The sequence below is a fragment of the Tamandua tetradactyla genome, chromosome 9 (assembly GCF_023851605.1).
Source record: "Tamandua tetradactyla isolate mTamTet1 chromosome 9, mTamTet1.pri, whole genome shotgun sequence".
In the NCBI taxonomy this organism is placed as follows: domain Eukaryota; kingdom Metazoa; phylum Chordata; class Mammalia; order Pilosa; family Myrmecophagidae; genus Tamandua; species Tamandua tetradactyla.
In genome coordinates, this window is record NC_135335.1 from 45,110,949 (window position 1) to 45,127,648 (window position 16,700).

A 16,700-nucleotide genomic window follows, 5' to 3' on the forward strand; every position below is an offset into this window, starting at 1 on the left:
CCCCAGTCGCCAGCAGCCCCGGCCGGGAAAACGCGCGCCCCTCGGGTATCTCACCGCAGCAGATTCTCCCTGCCCGTTCAGCTGTTCCAGAATGGGGTACGCTGTCTTTTTGGTCTCTGTCGTGATTCTGGGAGCTGTTTCGTATTGTTTCTGTTTCTTTAGTTGCTTTTCTGGAGGAGGAACTAAGACCCGCGCGTCTTACTAAGCCGCCATCTTCTCCGGAAGTCCTCTTTAAGAAGTTTCTTCTGTTGAAAACCAAGACTTTTCTTTTCCAACCTGGGTTCTGGGGCTAGTGTATTTGGAGAAGTTATGAGGAAAAGATCATAACCCTTGAGTTAGAGAGATCTGATTTTGAATCTTAGCTCTGTCATTTACCAGCTCGTTTTGGGAAAATCACCTAACTTCTTCACAATTCTTTTTGACTTCTTAAGTTTGATACTTAGTTCAAAATGTAAGTTTTTTTGTTGTGTTTTTACTGTAAGCATTTTAATGTTCAGATTTCCTTCTAAGTGACTGCTTTAGTTTCACAAATTTTGTAGAATTGGTTATTGCTAAGTGTTTTCTAAAGTCCTTTATTATTTTTTCTTTAAGATGTATATTGTTTATAAATCTTTATGCTTTAATCTGTGGTTATTTTATTATCATTTTGGATACTGATTTCTAACTTGATTGCACTGTGGTCAGGGAATGTGTGATATTGACCCTGTGAAATTTGTTGAGGCTAGCTTTTTTGCCTACCAAGTAGTCAACTTTCATAAATGTACCATGTGTATATGAAAAGAATGCATCTTTCCTATTAGTTGGGTGGAATATTCTCTATATATCCATTTATAGGTTGTTAATTGAGCTGTTCTCATATCTTCTATATCCCTACTGATTTTTTCCCTTTGCTTGATCTTAGTAATTGCTGAGAGATGTTAAAGTTTCCATTTAGTATGCTCTATTTGTTAACTTTCTTTAGTGATTCTGTCAATTTTTGGTTTATATGGTCAAAGCTATGCTATTAAGTGTGTGCAAGTTTAGAAATATATATTTGGTGGAATTGAATATTTGATCATTTGCTCTGATAATGTTTTTTACCCTAAAGTTTATTTTGTCTGATACCTACAGAGGTATGCCAGTTTTCGTTAGATTATTTGACTAATATATGCTTTTTCGTCTTTTCACTTTCAGTCTTTCTGCAACTTTATGTTTTTGGGTTTACCTCTTGTAAATAGGCTATAACTGCTTTTTAAAAGTAATCTGTTCTGACAGGCTTTATCTTTCAGTCAGGAATTTAGTTCTTTTAAGTTTATTGTGGTTAGTGATGTATTTGAATTTTTCTCTACCATCTTAATTTTTGCTTTCTCTTTATCTCTTTAATTCCCCTTCTTTTCCCTCTGATTTCCTGCCTCCTTTCTCTTTTTTTTCTTATTCTAACGTCACTTGTCTTCTTCTTGGAAGTTATATATTTTCTTTAAGATTAAAGAACTTCCTTTAGCATTTCTTTTTGTTTTCCTTAAACTGAGAATGTTTTCATTTCACTTTCATTCCTGAAGGACATTTTCACTGAGTACAGGATCCGAGTTGGTAATTCTTTTCTTTCAGCACTTTAAAGATGTTTTTTTCACTGTTTTCTTGTCTGTATGGTTTCTGAGGAGAAATCTCAGTCATTTGAATCACTGTTACCTTGTATGTAATGTGTCATTATTTTCTAGCTGCTTTCAAGACTTAAAAAAAAATTGGTCTTTAGCTGTTTGATTATAATATATCTGGGCAGTGTTTTATTAGAGAATATCTGGGGTTTGCTGAGAGTCTTGTGTCTATAAATATATGCTTTTAACCATATTTGGGAGGTTTTCAGATACTATTTATTAAAATATTTTTTCCTACATCAATTTCTTTCTTCTTAATGGGACTCCATTGCATAAATAGTGTTATTTCCATTCTGCTATTGCACCCACCTAATGAGTTTTTATTTTACATATTACAATTTTCAGTTTTAACATTTCCTTTTTTTTTTAAATACTTTCTGCCTCTTTACTGAGAACTATCTTTCCATTCATTTCAAAAACATCTTTACTTTGTTGCTGATGGTTATAATACCTGTTTTAAAGTCTTTGTCTCATAATTCCAACATATGGGTCATCTTAGTGTTGGCAGTTGTTGATTTTTTTTTTCTTTGAGTATTGGCCAGATTTTTCTAGTTCTTTGTATGTTGAATAAATTTCAAATCAATTCTGGACATTGAATTTCTGGATCCTTTTATAATCCTCTGGAGAATATTAATTTTTTTTCTTATTATGCAGTCACCCAGATTTCCAGTTTTCTCTCACTGTCTGCTTGTGGTGATTTTGCAGCAATGTAATTAATTTTTTTCTTCATTTTAAGTACAATCAATTTATTATATGGATAATAATGCCTTCCTAGCAGAGCTGTTGTAAAAAAAAACAAATTAAATAATGTACCCAGAAACACCTAGTACAATATGTGGTACATAAAAAGCCTTTCATTGAATGTTGTTGCACCCCCCCCCTCCCCCCATGGTCTAATTAAAAACTGATCTAAATTTCCTTTGCTTTATTCCTTTCCATTTGTGAGATTTGGTATTGCCCCATATTGCCTTCTGTCAAGTTAGAATGTTGCTTTGAAAGTAGTTGATAATAAAACCTCTTGCATTATCTCTGAGTTCCTGTCTGGAGGTATATACTAGTGATGTATCTTTTTTTTTTTTTTTTTCTTACTTAGTATTGTTTTTTTTTTTAACTTTTTTTATTAATTGAAAAAAATTAACAAACAAAACATTAAGATATCATTCCATTCTACATATACAATCAGTAATTCTTAATATCATCACATAGTTGCATATTCATCATTTCTTAGAACATTTGCATCGATTTAGAAAAAGAAATAAAAAGACAACAGAAAAAGAAATAAAACAATAACAGAGGAAAAAAAAGATTATACATACCATACCCCTTACCCCTCGCTTTCATTTACCACTAGCATTTCAAACTAAATTTATTTTAACATTTGTACCCCCCTATTATTTATTTTTATTCCATATGTTCTACTCTTCTGTTGATATAGTAGCTAAAAGCAGCATCAGACACAAGGTTTTCACATTCACAGAGTCTCATTGTGAAAGCTATATCATTGTTCAATCATCATCAAGAAACATGGCTACTGGAACGTAGCTCTACATTTTCAGGCAGTTCCTTCCAGCCTCTCCGCTACATCTTGAACAACAAGGTGATATCTACTTAATGCATAAGAATAACCTCCAGGATAACCTCTCGACTCTGTTTGGAATCTCTCAGCCATTGACACCTAGTCTCATTTCACTCTTCCCCCTTTGGTCGAGAAGGTTCTCTCAATCCCTTGATGTTAATTCTCAGCTCATTCTAGGGATTTTCTCAGCCCCTTGATGCTGAGTCTCAGCTCATTCCAGGATCTCTGTCCCACGTTGCCAGGAAGGTCCACATCCCTGGGAGTCATGTCCCACACAGAGAGGGGGAGGGTGGTGAGACTGCTCATCATGTTGGCTGGAGAGAGAGACCACATCTGAGCAACAAAAGAGGCTCTCTTGGGGGTGACTCTTAGGCCTAAATTTTAAGTAGACTTGACCTATCCTTTATGGGGTTAAGTTTCATGTGAACAAACCCCAAGACTGGAGGCTCAGCCTATAGCTTTGGTTGTTCACACTGCTTGTGAGAATATCAAGAATTCAACTTGGGGAAGTGTAATTTCTCCCCACTCTCACCATTCCCTGAAGGGGGCTTGCAAATACTTTTCCAGTCACTGATCAAATCACTCTGGGATGCATCGGGGCATCACTCTGGACAAACCAACAAAATCTCATGTCCTACCTGAGATTCCAAGTACTTACGACATTCAATCAAACTATCTACATGAGTTATATTAGGAAATGCTCTAGTGAAAATATAAATTTTGTAACAATTAAACATTTTTTGCTTTAGTCTCACACATAAGGTGACATTTTAAAGTATTAATTATCATCTATTTTCAGCACCCTGCAATAATGACATTCCTTTGTTCTTCCTCATGCAAAAACATTTTTAAAATTTGTACATTGTACATTTCACTATTATTATACACTCTAGGCATTTCTAGATTATACCATCTCGATCTTTACCATCTGTCTTTCTTTCTGATTTCATTTATGTCCCCAGCTCTCCTCCCTCTATCATTCTCACATGCAGCTTCATTCAGTGTTTTAACATAATTACATTACAGTTAGGTAGTATTGTGCTGTCCATTTCTGAGTTTTTATATTCTGTCCTGTTGCATAATCTATATCCCTTCAGCTCCAATTACCCAATATCTCACCCTATTTCTATCTCCTAATGGTTTCTGTTACCAAGGAAATATTCCAAGTTTATTCACTAATGTCAGTACATATCAGTGAGACTATACAGTATTTGTCCTTTTGTTTCTGGCTAATCACACTCAGCATAATGTCCTTAAGATCCATTCATGTTGTTACATACTTCATAACTTTATTCTGTCTTACAGCATAATATTCCATTTTATGTAAATGTCACATTTGTTTAGTCAACTGTCTGTTGATGGACATTTTGGCTGTTTCCATCTCTTGGTAATTGTTAATAATGCTGCTATAAACACTGGTGTGTAAATGTCCATTTGTGTCCTTGGCCTCGTGTCCTTTGAGTAGAGACAGCATATAGATGGGTCCTGTTTTTTAATCCATTCTGCCAGACTATGTCTTTTGATTGGAGAGTTTAATCCATTAACATTCAGTGTTAATACTGCATGGGTAGTACTTTCTTCTACTATTTTGCCTTCTGGATTTTTTTATAGGTCATATCTAATTTTCCTTCTTTTTACCTTTACTCGTACTCTTCCTTTCTACACTCTTCTCCACACCTCTCTCTTCTGTCTTCGTATCTGTCTCTAGTGTTCCCTTTAGTATTTCTTGCAGAGCTGGTCTCTTGGTCACAAATTCTCTCAGTGATTTTTTTGTCTGAAAATGTTTTGATTTCTCCCTCATTTTTGAAGGACAGTTTTTCTGGATATAGAATTCTTGGTTGGCAGTTTTTCTCTTTTAATAATTTAAATATATCATCCCACTGTCTTCTCGCCTCCATGGTTTCTGCTGAGAGATCTGCACATAGTCTTATTGGGCTTCCCTTGTATGTGATGGATTGCTTTTCTCTTGCTGCTTTCAAGATCCTCTCTTTCTCTTTGATGTCTGACATTCTGATTATTAAATGTCTTGGAGTATGTCTATTTGGATCTGTTCTCTTTGGGGTATGCTGCACTTCTTGGATCTGTAATTTTAAGTCTTTCATAAGAGTTGGGAAGTTTTCAGTGATAATTTCTTCCATTAGTTTTTTTCCTCCTTTTCCCTTCTCTTCTCCTTCTGGGACACCCACAACACGTATATTTGTGCGCTTCATATTGTCTTTCAATTCCCTGAGTCTCTGTTCATATTTTTCCATTTTTTTCCCTATAGTTTCTGTTTCTTGTCAGATTTCAGATGTTCCATCCTCCAGTTTTGAAATCCTATGTTCTGTCTCTCGAAATCTACCAGTGTAGGTTTCCATTGTTTTTTTCAACTCTTCTACTGTGTCTTTCATTCCCATAAGTTCTGTGATTTGTTTTTTCAGACTTTCAGTTTCTTCTTTTTGTTCTTTCCTTGCCTTCTTTATATCCTCCCTCAATTCATTGATTTGGTTTTTGATGAGGTTTTCCATATCTGTTTGTACGTTCTGAATTAATTGTTTCAGCTCCTGTATGTCATTTGAATTGTTGGTTTGTTCCTTTGACTGGGCCATATCTTCAATTTTCCTAGTGTGATTTGTTTTTTTTGCTGGCGTCTAGGCATTTAATTACCTTAATTAGTTTATTCTGGAGATTGCTTTCACTTCTTTTATCTAGGGTTTTCTTGCTGGGTGAATTTGTTGTCTGTCTGTTCTTTGACGTTCCGTTCAGCTTTATCTGGACCTTTAGCTTAAGTTTTGTTTAACAGAGGAGAATTTTTCAGTTCTTCTTTTCTTGTTTCTTGCCCTGCTTGTGTGGTGCCTTCCCCGCCCCCACACACACACTTAGGAGGGTCTATTTAGATATTATATACACCAGCCAGATTTTCCCAGAACAAACTGGCCTCCTATCAGGAGGAAAGAGTCACCTGCATCGGTTTTCCCTGAGGGTGAGACCCAGCAGGTTGAAAGACTTTCCTGTGAAGTCTCTGGACTCTGTTTTTCTTTTTTTCTTTTCTTTCTTTTTTTATTAATTAACGGAAAAAAAAGAAATTAACCCAACATTTAGAAATCATACCATTCTACATGTGCAATCAGTAATTCTTAACATCATCACATAGATGCATGATCATCATTTCTTAGTACATTTGCATCGGTTTAGAGGAACTAGCAACACAACAGAAAAAGATACAGAATGTTAATATAGAGAAAAGAAATAAAAGTAATAATAATAGTAAAAACAAAACAAAACAAAAAAAACCTATAGCTCAGATGCAGCTTCATTAAGTGTTTTAACATGATTACTTTACACTTAGGTATTATTGTGCTGTCCTTTTTTGAGTTTTTGTATCTAGTCCTGTTGCACAGTCTGTATCCCTTCAGCTCCAATTACCCATTATCTTACCGTGTTTCTAACTCCTGCTGGACTCTGTTACCAATGACATATTCGAAGTTTATTCTCGAATGTCCGTTCACATCAGTGGGACCATACAGTATTTGTCCTTTAGTTTTTGGCTGGACTCATAATAGGTCCATCCATGTTATTACATGCTTCATAAGTTTATCTTGTCTTAAAGCTGCATAATATTCCATCGTATGTATATACCACAGTTTGTTTAGCCATTCTTCTGTTGATGGACATTTTGGCTGTTTCTATCTCTTTGCAATTGTAAATAACGTTGCTATAAACATTGGTGTGCAAATGTCCGTTTGTGTCTTTGCCCTCAAGTCCTTTGAGTAGATACCTAGCAATGGTATTGCTGGGCCATATGGCAATTCTGTATTCAGCTTTTTGAGGAACCGCCAAACTGCCTTCCACAGTGGTTGCACCATTTGACATTCCCACCAACAGTGGATAAGTGTGCCTCTTTCTCCGCATCCTCTCCAGCACTTGTCATTTTCTGTTTTGTTGATAATGGCCATTCTGGTTGTGTGAGATGATATCTCATTGTGGTTTTGATTTGCATTTCTCTAATGGCCAGGGACATTGAGCATCTCTTCATGTGCCTCTTGGCCATCCGTATTTCCTCTTCTGGTAGGTGTCTGTTCAAGTCTTTTTCCCATTTTGTAATTGGGTTGGCTGTCTTTTTGTTGTTGAGTTGAACAATCTCTTTATAAATTCTGGATACTAGACCTTTATCTGATATGTCATTTCCAAATATTATCTCCCATTGTGTAGGCTGTCTTTCTACTTTCTTGATGAAGTTCTTTGATGCACAAAAGTGTTTGATTGTGAGGAGCTCCCATTTATTTATTTCCTTCTTCAGTGCTCTTGCTTTAGGTTTAAGGTCCATAAAACCGCCTCCAATTGTAAGTTTCATAAGATATTTCCCTACATTTTCCTCTATCTGTTCTATGGTCTTAGACCTAATGTTTAGATCTTTGATCCATTTTGAGTTAACTTTTGTTTAAGGTGTGAGATATGGGTCTTCTTTCATTCTTTTGCATATGGATATCCAGTTCTCTAGGCACCATTTATTGAAGAGACTGTTCTGTCCCAGGTGAGTTGGCTTGACTGCCTTATCAAAGATCAAATGTCCATAGATGAGAGGGTCTATATCTGAGCACTCTATTTGATTCCATTGGTCGATATATCTATCTTTATGCCAATACTATGCTGTTTTGACCACTGTGGCTTCATAATATGCCTTAAAGTCCGGCAGCGCGAGACCTCCAACTTCGTTTTTTTTTCCTCAAGATGTTTTTAGCAATTCGGGGCACGCTGCCCTTCCAGATAAATTTGCTTATTGGTTTTTCTAATTCTGAAAAATAAGTTGTTGGGATTTTGATTGGTATTGCATTGAATTTGTAGATCAATTTAGGTAGGATTGACATCTTAATTATATTTAGTCTTCCAATCCATGAACACGGTATGCCCTTCCATCTATTTAGGTCTTCTGTGATTTCTTTTAGCAGTTTTTTGTAGTTTTCTTTATATAGGTTTTTTGTCTGTTTAGTTAAATTTATTCCTAGGTATTTTATTCTGTTAGTTGCAATTGTAAATGGGATTTGTTTCTTGATTTCCCCCTCAGCTTGTTCATTACTAGTGTATAGAAATGCTACAGATTTTTGAATGTTGATCTTGTAACCTGCTACTTTGCTGTACTCATTTATTAGCTCTAGTAATTTTGTTGTGGATTTTTCCGGGTTTTCGACGTATAGTATCATATCGTCTGCAAACAGTGATAGTTTTACTTCTTCCTTTCCAATTTTGATGCCTTGTATTTCTTTTTCTTGTCTAATTTCTTTGGCTAGAACCTCCAACACAATGTTGAATAATAGTGGTGATAGTGGACATTCTTGTCTTGTTCCTGATCTTCGGGGGAAAGTTTTCAATTTTTCCCCATTGAGGATGATATTAACTGTGGGGTTTTCATATATTCCCTTTATCATTTCAAGGAAGTTCCCTTGTATTCCTATCTTTTGAAGTGCTTTCAACAGGAAAGGATGTTGAATCTTGTCAAATGCCTTCTCTGCATCAATTGAGATGATCATGTGATTTTTCTGCTTTGATTTGTTGATATGGTGTATTACATTAATTGATTTTCTTATGTTGAACCATCCTTGCATACCTGGGATGAATCCTACTTGGTCATGATGTATAATTCTTTTAATGTGTTGTTGGATACGATTTGCTAGAATTTTATTGAGGATTTTTGCATCTATATTCATTAGAGAGATTGGCCTGTAGTTTTCTTTTTTTGTAATATCTTTGCCTGGTTTTGGTATGAGGGTGATGTTAGCTTCATAGAATGAATTAGGTAGTTTTCCCTCCACTTCGATTTTTTTGAAGAGTTTGAGGAGAGTTGGTACTAATTCTTTCCGGAATGTTTGATAGAATTCACATGTGAAGCCGCCTGGTCCTGGACTTTTCTTTTTAGGAAGCTTTTGAATGACTGCTTCAATTTCTTTACTTGTGATTGGCTTGTTGAGGTCATCTATTTCCTCTTGAGTCAAAGTTGGTTGTTCATGTCTTTCCAGGAACCCGTCCATTTCATCTAAATTGTTGTATTTATTAGCGTAAAGTTGTTCATAGTATCCTGTTATTGCCTCCTTTTTTTCTGTGAGGTCAGTAGTTATGTCTCCTCTTCCATTTCTGATCTTATTTATTTGCATCCTCTCTCTTCCTCTTTTTGTCAATCTTGATAAGGGCCCATCAATCTTGCTGATTTTCTCATAGAACCAACTTCTGGTCTTATTGATTTTCTCTAATGTTTTCATGTTTTCAATTTCATTTATTTCTGCTCTAATCTTTGTTATTTCTTTCCTTTTGCTTGCTTTGGGATTAATGTGCTGTTCTTTCTCCAGTTCTTCCAAGTGGACAGTTAATTCCTGCATTTTTGCCTTTTCTTCTTTTCTGATATAGGCCTTTAGGGCAATAAATTTCCCTGTTAGCACTGCCTTTGCTGCGTCCCATAAGTTTTGATATGTTGTGTTTTCATTTTCATTCGCCTCAAGGTTATTTACTAATTTCTCTTGCAATTTCTTCTTTGACCCACTTGTTGTTTAAGAGTGTGTTGTTGAGCCTCCACGTATTTGTGAATTTTCTGGCACTCCACCTATTATTGATTTCCAACTTCATTCCTTTATGATCCGAGAAAGTGTTGTGTATGATTTCAATCTTTTTAAATTTGTTAAGACTTGCTTTGTGACCCAGCATATGGTCTATCTTTGAGAATGATCCATGAGCACTTGAGAAAAAGGTGTATCCTGCTGTTGTGGGATGTAATGTCCTATAAATGTCTGTTAAGTCTAGTTCATTTATAGTAATATTCAGATACTCTATTTCTTTATTGATCCTCTGTCTAGATGTTCTGTCCATTGATGAGAGTGGTGAATTGAAGTCTCCAACTATTATGGTATATGTGTCTATTTCCCTTTTCAGTGTTTGCAGTGTATTCCTCACGTATTTTTTGGCATTCTGGTTCGGTGCGTAAATATTTATGATTGTTATGTCTTCTTGTTTAATTGTTCCTTTTATTAGTATATAGTGTCCTTCTTTGTCTCTTTTAACTGTTTTACATTTGAAGTCTAATTTGTTGGATATTAGTATTGCCACTCCTGCTCTTTTCTGGTTGTTATTTGCATGAAATATCTTTTCCCAACCTTTCACTTTCAACCTATGTTTATCTTTGGGTCTAAGATGTGTTTCCTGTAGACAGCATATAGAAGGATCCTGTTTTTTAATCCATTCTGCCAGTCTATGTCTTTTGATTGGGGAATTCAGTCCATTAACATTTAGTGTTATTAGTGTTTGGATAATATTTTCCTCTACCATTTTGCCTTTTGTATTATATATATCATATCTGACTTTCCTTCTTTCTACACTCTTCTCCATACCTCTCTCTTCTGTCTTTTTGTATCTGACTCTAGTGCTCCCTTTAGTTTTTCTTGCAGAGCTGGTCTCTTGGTCACAAATTCTCTCAGTGACTTTTTGTCTGAGAATGTTTTAATTTCTCCCTCATTTTTGAAGAACAATTTTGCTGGATATAGGAGTCTTGGTTTGCAGTTTTTCTCTTTTAGTAATTTTAATATATCATCCCACTGTCTTCTAGCTTCCATGGTTTCTGCTGAGAAATCTACACATAGTCTTATTGGGTTTCCCTTGTATGTGATGGATTGTTTTTCTCTTGCTGCTTTCAAGATCCTCTCTTTCTCTTTGACCTCTGACATTCTAACTAGTAAGTGTCTTGGAGAATGCCTATTTGGGTCTAATCTCTTTGGGGTGCGCTGCACTTCTTGGATCTGTAATTTTAAGTCTTTCATAAGAGTTGGGAAATTTTCAGTGATAATTTCTTCCATTAGTTTTTCTCCTCCTTTTCCCTTCTCTTCTCCTTCTGGGACACCCACAACACGTATATTTGTGCGGTTCATATTGTCCTTGAGTTCCCTGACACCCTGTTCAAATTTTTGCATTCTTTTCCCGATAGTTTCTGTTTCTTTTTGGAATTCAGATGTTCCATCCTCCAAATCACTAATTCTATCTTCTGTCTCTTTAAATCTATCATTGTAGATATCCATTGTTTTTTCCGTCTTTTCTACTTTATCCTTCACTTCCATAAGTTCTGTGATTTGTTTTTTCAGTTTTTCTATTTCTTCTTTTTGGTCAGCCCATGTCTTCTTCATGTCCTCCCTCAATTTATCAGATTTTGTTTTTGAAGAGGTTTTCCATTTCTGTTCGTATATTCAGCATTAGTTTTTTCAGCTCCTGTATCTCATTTGAACTATTGGTTTGTTCCTTTGACTGGCCCATATTTTCAATTTTCCGATCGTGATCCGTTATCTTCTGCTGGCATCTGGGCATTTAGTCAGATTTCCCTGGGTGTTGGACCCAACAGGTTGAAAGATTTTTCTGTGAAATCTCTGGGTTCTGTTTTTCTTATCCTGCCCAGTAGGTGGCGCTCGTGGCACACGTTTTTCTGCGGGTTCCACCAGTAAAAGGTGTTGTGGGTCCTTTAAGTTTGGAAAACTCTCGCCGCGGGGGAGGTTCGCCAGCCAAAGCGGCTTGGAAGAGTGCCAGCCGGCCCGGGCGTCCGAACGCGGGGAGGGTCGCCGGCCTCCGCAGCCCGGGAGAGCGCCCGACCGAATTTCCTAGTCGGCCCCCTGCGCCAAGTGTGGCGGGAGGGTGCCAGCCGCCGCAGCCCGGGAGAGTGCACCATTTCCAGCCGGACCGGGGAGTCACGTGTTTGGAAGGGACCCCCCTGGTCACCGTTCTCTGCAGTCTGGGGATTTCTGACCCAACTCTCTCAGTTGGTCCGGGGGGCCTCGCATGGTGTGGGCACCAGCCGTCGCGGCCCGAGGGGACCGCCTGCCCAATCTGCCACCTGGCCTGGGAAGGAGGAAGGAAGGGACTCTGGCCGCTTGCCGTCCTGCCCGGGATAGCCCGCACCCCTCGGCGATCTCCCTGGCGCTGGTTCTCCCAGACAGTCATCCGTTCCAGGATGGGGTACACCGTCCCTTTGATCTCCATCGTGGCTCCGGGAGCTGCTCTGTATCGTCTCCACTCCCCCAGTAGCTGTTCTGGAGGAGGAAATGTGAGGGTGGCAAGGCTGTCAAGGATGGTGGTGGAGGAGCTGGTGAAGGCGGAAGAGGGCACGGTGGTGGTTGGAGAGCCGCTGGAGCAGGAGGAGAAAGGGAAGGATAAGATGGCGGATGGAGCGCCGCCGGAGCATAAGGGTAAAGAGAAGGGCAAGATGGCGGCGTGAGCGCCGCCGGCGGAGAAGGGGGAAGAGGAGGGCTGGCTGGCTGGCGGCAGGAGCGCTGCCGGCGGAGAAAGAGGGAGAGGAGGGCTGGCTGGCTGGCAGCGGGAGCGCCGCTGGCAGAGAAAGAGGGAGAGGAGGGCTGGACTCTGTTTTTCTTATCCTGCCCTGTGATGGCGCTTGTCTGACGGCAGTTCCCACCAGCATAAGATGATGTGGTACCTTTAAATTTGGCAGACTTTCCCTGCTGGGGGCGTGGTGGAGACAGAGGAGAGGTTGTAGGCTGGTGTTAATGGCTTCAAATTACCAAGCCCTGGTGTCTGAATTCCTTGATGGAGGGATTCCACCTGAGTTGGGCTTCACCCCTCCCCTGGGGAAGGCACAGGCTCCAGACAAGCCCCCAAAAGAGCTCACTTCTGCCTATGCCTGGGGCAGTTGAAGCCTGAAAAGGCCTGCCGCTGTATCCAGAGGCAGTCAAACCTTTGTAGATACACAGCCACAAAAACCTCTGTTTCCTACTTTTTTCCCCCCCTTTTTCTGTCAGTCCTGCCCCCTAAGCACCGGGGCAAAAATGAGCAACCTCCGCTTTGATCAGGTTCACGAAGCTGGGGGCCTATTTTTAGTAGTCCGAATTTGTTAATTAGTTCCACAATTGGCGTTTGATTGTGGCCAGTCCCTGCTGCTGGTAAAGTCCTTTCCTTTTCCCTCTGGGAAGCGGCCTGTGGGGGAGGGGCGCTGGCCACCACAGCTTTGGAAACTCACGGTTTGGGGGGGTGCTCGCAGCCAGTCCAGCTGGTCCAGACTTTGGTACGCTGTGTGTCTGGTCACTGACGTGGCCCCAGGAGCTGTTCTGTACTGTTTCTGGTTATTTCGTAATTGTTCTGGAGGATGAACTAAAACGCGCACGTTGTTAAGCCGCCATCTTGACCCGGAAGTCATGATGTATCTTTTGAGCTGTTGTTTGGATTCATGCCTCTTTGATGATCTGCCACCCATCAGTGGGGTCTGGGTTTTGAGTTTATCATGTGGAAATGATTCTGACTCCCTCTGTTTGAGGATTTGCTTTCTGACTTAAAATGTAGGCTATTTGTTTAGCAAACAACCATCCATGCCCTGCTGTTTTACTAGTACTTTGCTAGTCCTGAGAACATGGGAATGAAAGATACCATCTCTGATCTTTAGTGCTCAAAGTGTAGGGAATGTGGTAACGTACATGCTGAAACAAAATTAGGGTTTCTTTAATTTATTTATGAATCTTTATATCAAATGAATTAAAGAAAACTAAAAACAAAGTTATTATCTGTTAAAAATTATCAAGCATCATAGAATGTGCAGGCAATATGTAGTAACAAATTGAGAACAGTGTTAGGAGGGAAATTAATGTGCTGTGATTAAGATTTGGAAGAGTTGGGGCAGGTTGCATGGAAAATGGATTTTGTTAGGGTGATCAGGGAAGTCCTGGGTGAGGAAGAAGTATTTAAGGGAAGCCTTGTAAATGAGGAAGAATCGATCTTGGGAATAGAAGTGCTAGGTCAAAGTAGCCAGCAGAGGGATTACTGTGTCCATATGCTCCAGCTGCCCACCTTCAGCTTTGTATAGTCAAGTCTTAACCAAGCCAGGCTTCTTCTGTGAAGTCTGTTTGAAATCTCCTCTCTGTTGTCCCACATTTCAGATTTTGGTCATATTCATTTATTCTTTGTTCTGTTGGCTTCTTGTGCCTTCCTTTCATGTCACCTATCTCATTTGTAATGCTAATTATTGTGTAGGTATTTGTCTTTCCCTTCACTAGATATAAGTCCTTTGCAGATGTATGTGGTGTAGTGGTGATGGTGAAATGTATCTGTGTTAACGCCACTATATCCCCAGGACAGTAACTGTCACAAAATATATGCTTAATGTCCGTCAAAAAAAAAAGAGAGAAAGAAAGAATGCTGACTGAGCATCATCTACTGGAGCATTTAGTTTTTGAAAGCCGTGGGTTCAGAACTGGTATGACCCATCTCATCTTGGAAAATCAGCTTTCCCTTGGCAGGAAGAAGCCAGTCTGGTTATCTGGGTTGAGGTGGGTTCACAATAACTGAGTAGTTTGGACAGTTGGTTCGTGTCAGTGTGATTGCTAATGTAAAAGGAGAATACTGACACACAGCTGTCCTTTGTGTCTGTGTTTTGGAAAGAGTGGTTTTTGGCTTGACTTAGGAATCAGTGTGTGGCATAGCTCAGGAAGCAGAACATGATAAACTTGCAAGGTGAGAATTCAGTATAGTAGGATAAGAGGACACACTTTTTTCCATCCTGCTCCAAAATAATTCTTCTTCTGATTAGAGCAAGTGTATGTGAGGTATGTCGAGGTCCCAGAGGCTCAGATTTCAAATATCTGTTTGAGATGCTCTTAAATTTCTTTTCAAGTCATGGGTCTTTTGAGGCCTAAATTGAATTAAGAAAGGAAACTATTCTGACATCCCCTAGTCCCCAGATGCTTAGATTTTTATAGCATAAAATCTATGGTGGGTGGGTGGGTTGCGAGATTTGTTCAGTGGTGGAATTCTCGCCTGCTGCACAAGAGACCCTGGTTTGAATCCTGGCTCGTGCACTTCCCAAATAAACAAACAAAGAAACCAACAGAAACCAACAAACAAAAGATTCAACAAATGGTTCTGCAATAACAGGATACTCACATGGAGAAAGAATGAAATGTGATCCCATCATACAACTTACAAACAAAACAAAACAGAACTCTATGGTGGATAAAGATGGGCTATTGGGTAGGTGATTATGTACAGGAAATGTCCATATTTAAGAGCAGTGTGCAGCAAAATGAGAATTTAGAATGGATAGAACTTTCAAAATCATCTGGCCCCAAACCCATTTTTCTTATAGGTGAGGTACCTCTGTCCTGGAGTGGGAAATGAACTGTCCCTGTTCTGAGTAGAGCTGAAGGTAGCACGTATTAGAACCAAAGAGCCAGTACAATTCTTTTCCCAGTACAGAATCCTGCTTAAAACATACAAGCAAGGAGCTTATTCTCTCCCTTTGTGTGAAAGGATGTGCTGCCGAAAACTTATATTTAAAATAGATGTTTATCCAGAAGAGGCCCATGCAAGATGGGAAAGCATTTGGAAACTATGGAAACCTAAGTAGCAAGTAAATTTATTCATTAAACCAGTGTTTACCAGATGTGTACTATGTGCCAGGCACTATTCTGAATGCTGTGGAATCAACAGTCATCTGGCTATAAGTCCTTGTTCTCGTGGAATTTATAGTTTAGTAAGGAACAAACTGTAAGCAAGTAAATGTATAACATGATGATAAAAGGCCTTTGATCAAACCAATATCCCATCAAAACCGAGCAATGGTTTAGAAAGGGATTAAGGTGTAGTGTAGGTGTAGTGTGAGCTCTTTTGGTCCTTTTATTTCGGGGTCAGGGAAGGCCTCTCTGAGGAGGAAGTGCTGCATGAGCTGAAACCGTTAGGATAAGCAGGAGCCGTCTTGACCAATCATAAGGGCAGTGGTGAACACGGGGGATTATGGTTCGAGGTTAGCGCTTGGTGGGACAGGTAGGCAGGGATGGGGTTATCTAGGGCCTTCTAGGTTTCAGAGGAATTTGGGGTTCTTAAGTGTAGTTGGAAGTCATTGGATGTAATTAACATTTTTCTGAGATCATTTTGGCTGCTGTGTGAACTGTGGGATAGTCCATGTGAGAAATGTTGGGACTGTGGGGCAGGGAGGTAGGAGTAGAGATGTTGAAAAGTGGTTTGATTCAGGATATATCTGGAAGAACATCTAAGTGTATAAGGATAAAAAAAAGAGAGAAATCAAATTTGACACCTAGGTTCTGGCCTGAGCAGCGAGGGAGATGGTGTTGCCCATAATTTTAGATGGGAGAGCCTGGGGGAGGCTGAATAAAATACTGAAAACTTTTGTCTTTAAAGAAGACCAGTAGACAAATGAGTTATGATTATTCTACAATGTCTGAAAGGTTATGTAAAGGGATTTGATTCATTCATGTCATCCTTGGGAGCGAAATCAGGGCCAGTTGATGGGAGAGCTCAGGGAGATAGATTGCAATGTAGCCATAGACTCGGAACTCTATTTGATAGAAGCATCGGAACATGCAGGCACTGTGATACCTGCCACTCACATTGTTCATGCTCAGACTGGAGGACTGTCTGGTTGGTAGGGTGGCTGTCATTTTTCATCTGAAGTGGGACACTTTTGAGAGTGAAATGGGGTACTCTTAATTATGTGGGACAGCAGGTATAAATCTCGATCATCCTTGTCA

General features: G+C 39.2%; 1 protein-coding gene across 2 annotated transcripts in view; it reads left to right on the forward strand.

Moving 5' to 3' along the window:
- The window catches only part of SUMF1 (sulfatase modifying factor 1), a 177,200-nt gene that overhangs the window by 71,057 nt on the left and 89,443 nt on the right, over window positions 1–16,700 (forward strand). The gene's annotated exons all lie outside the window — the stretch shown is intronic.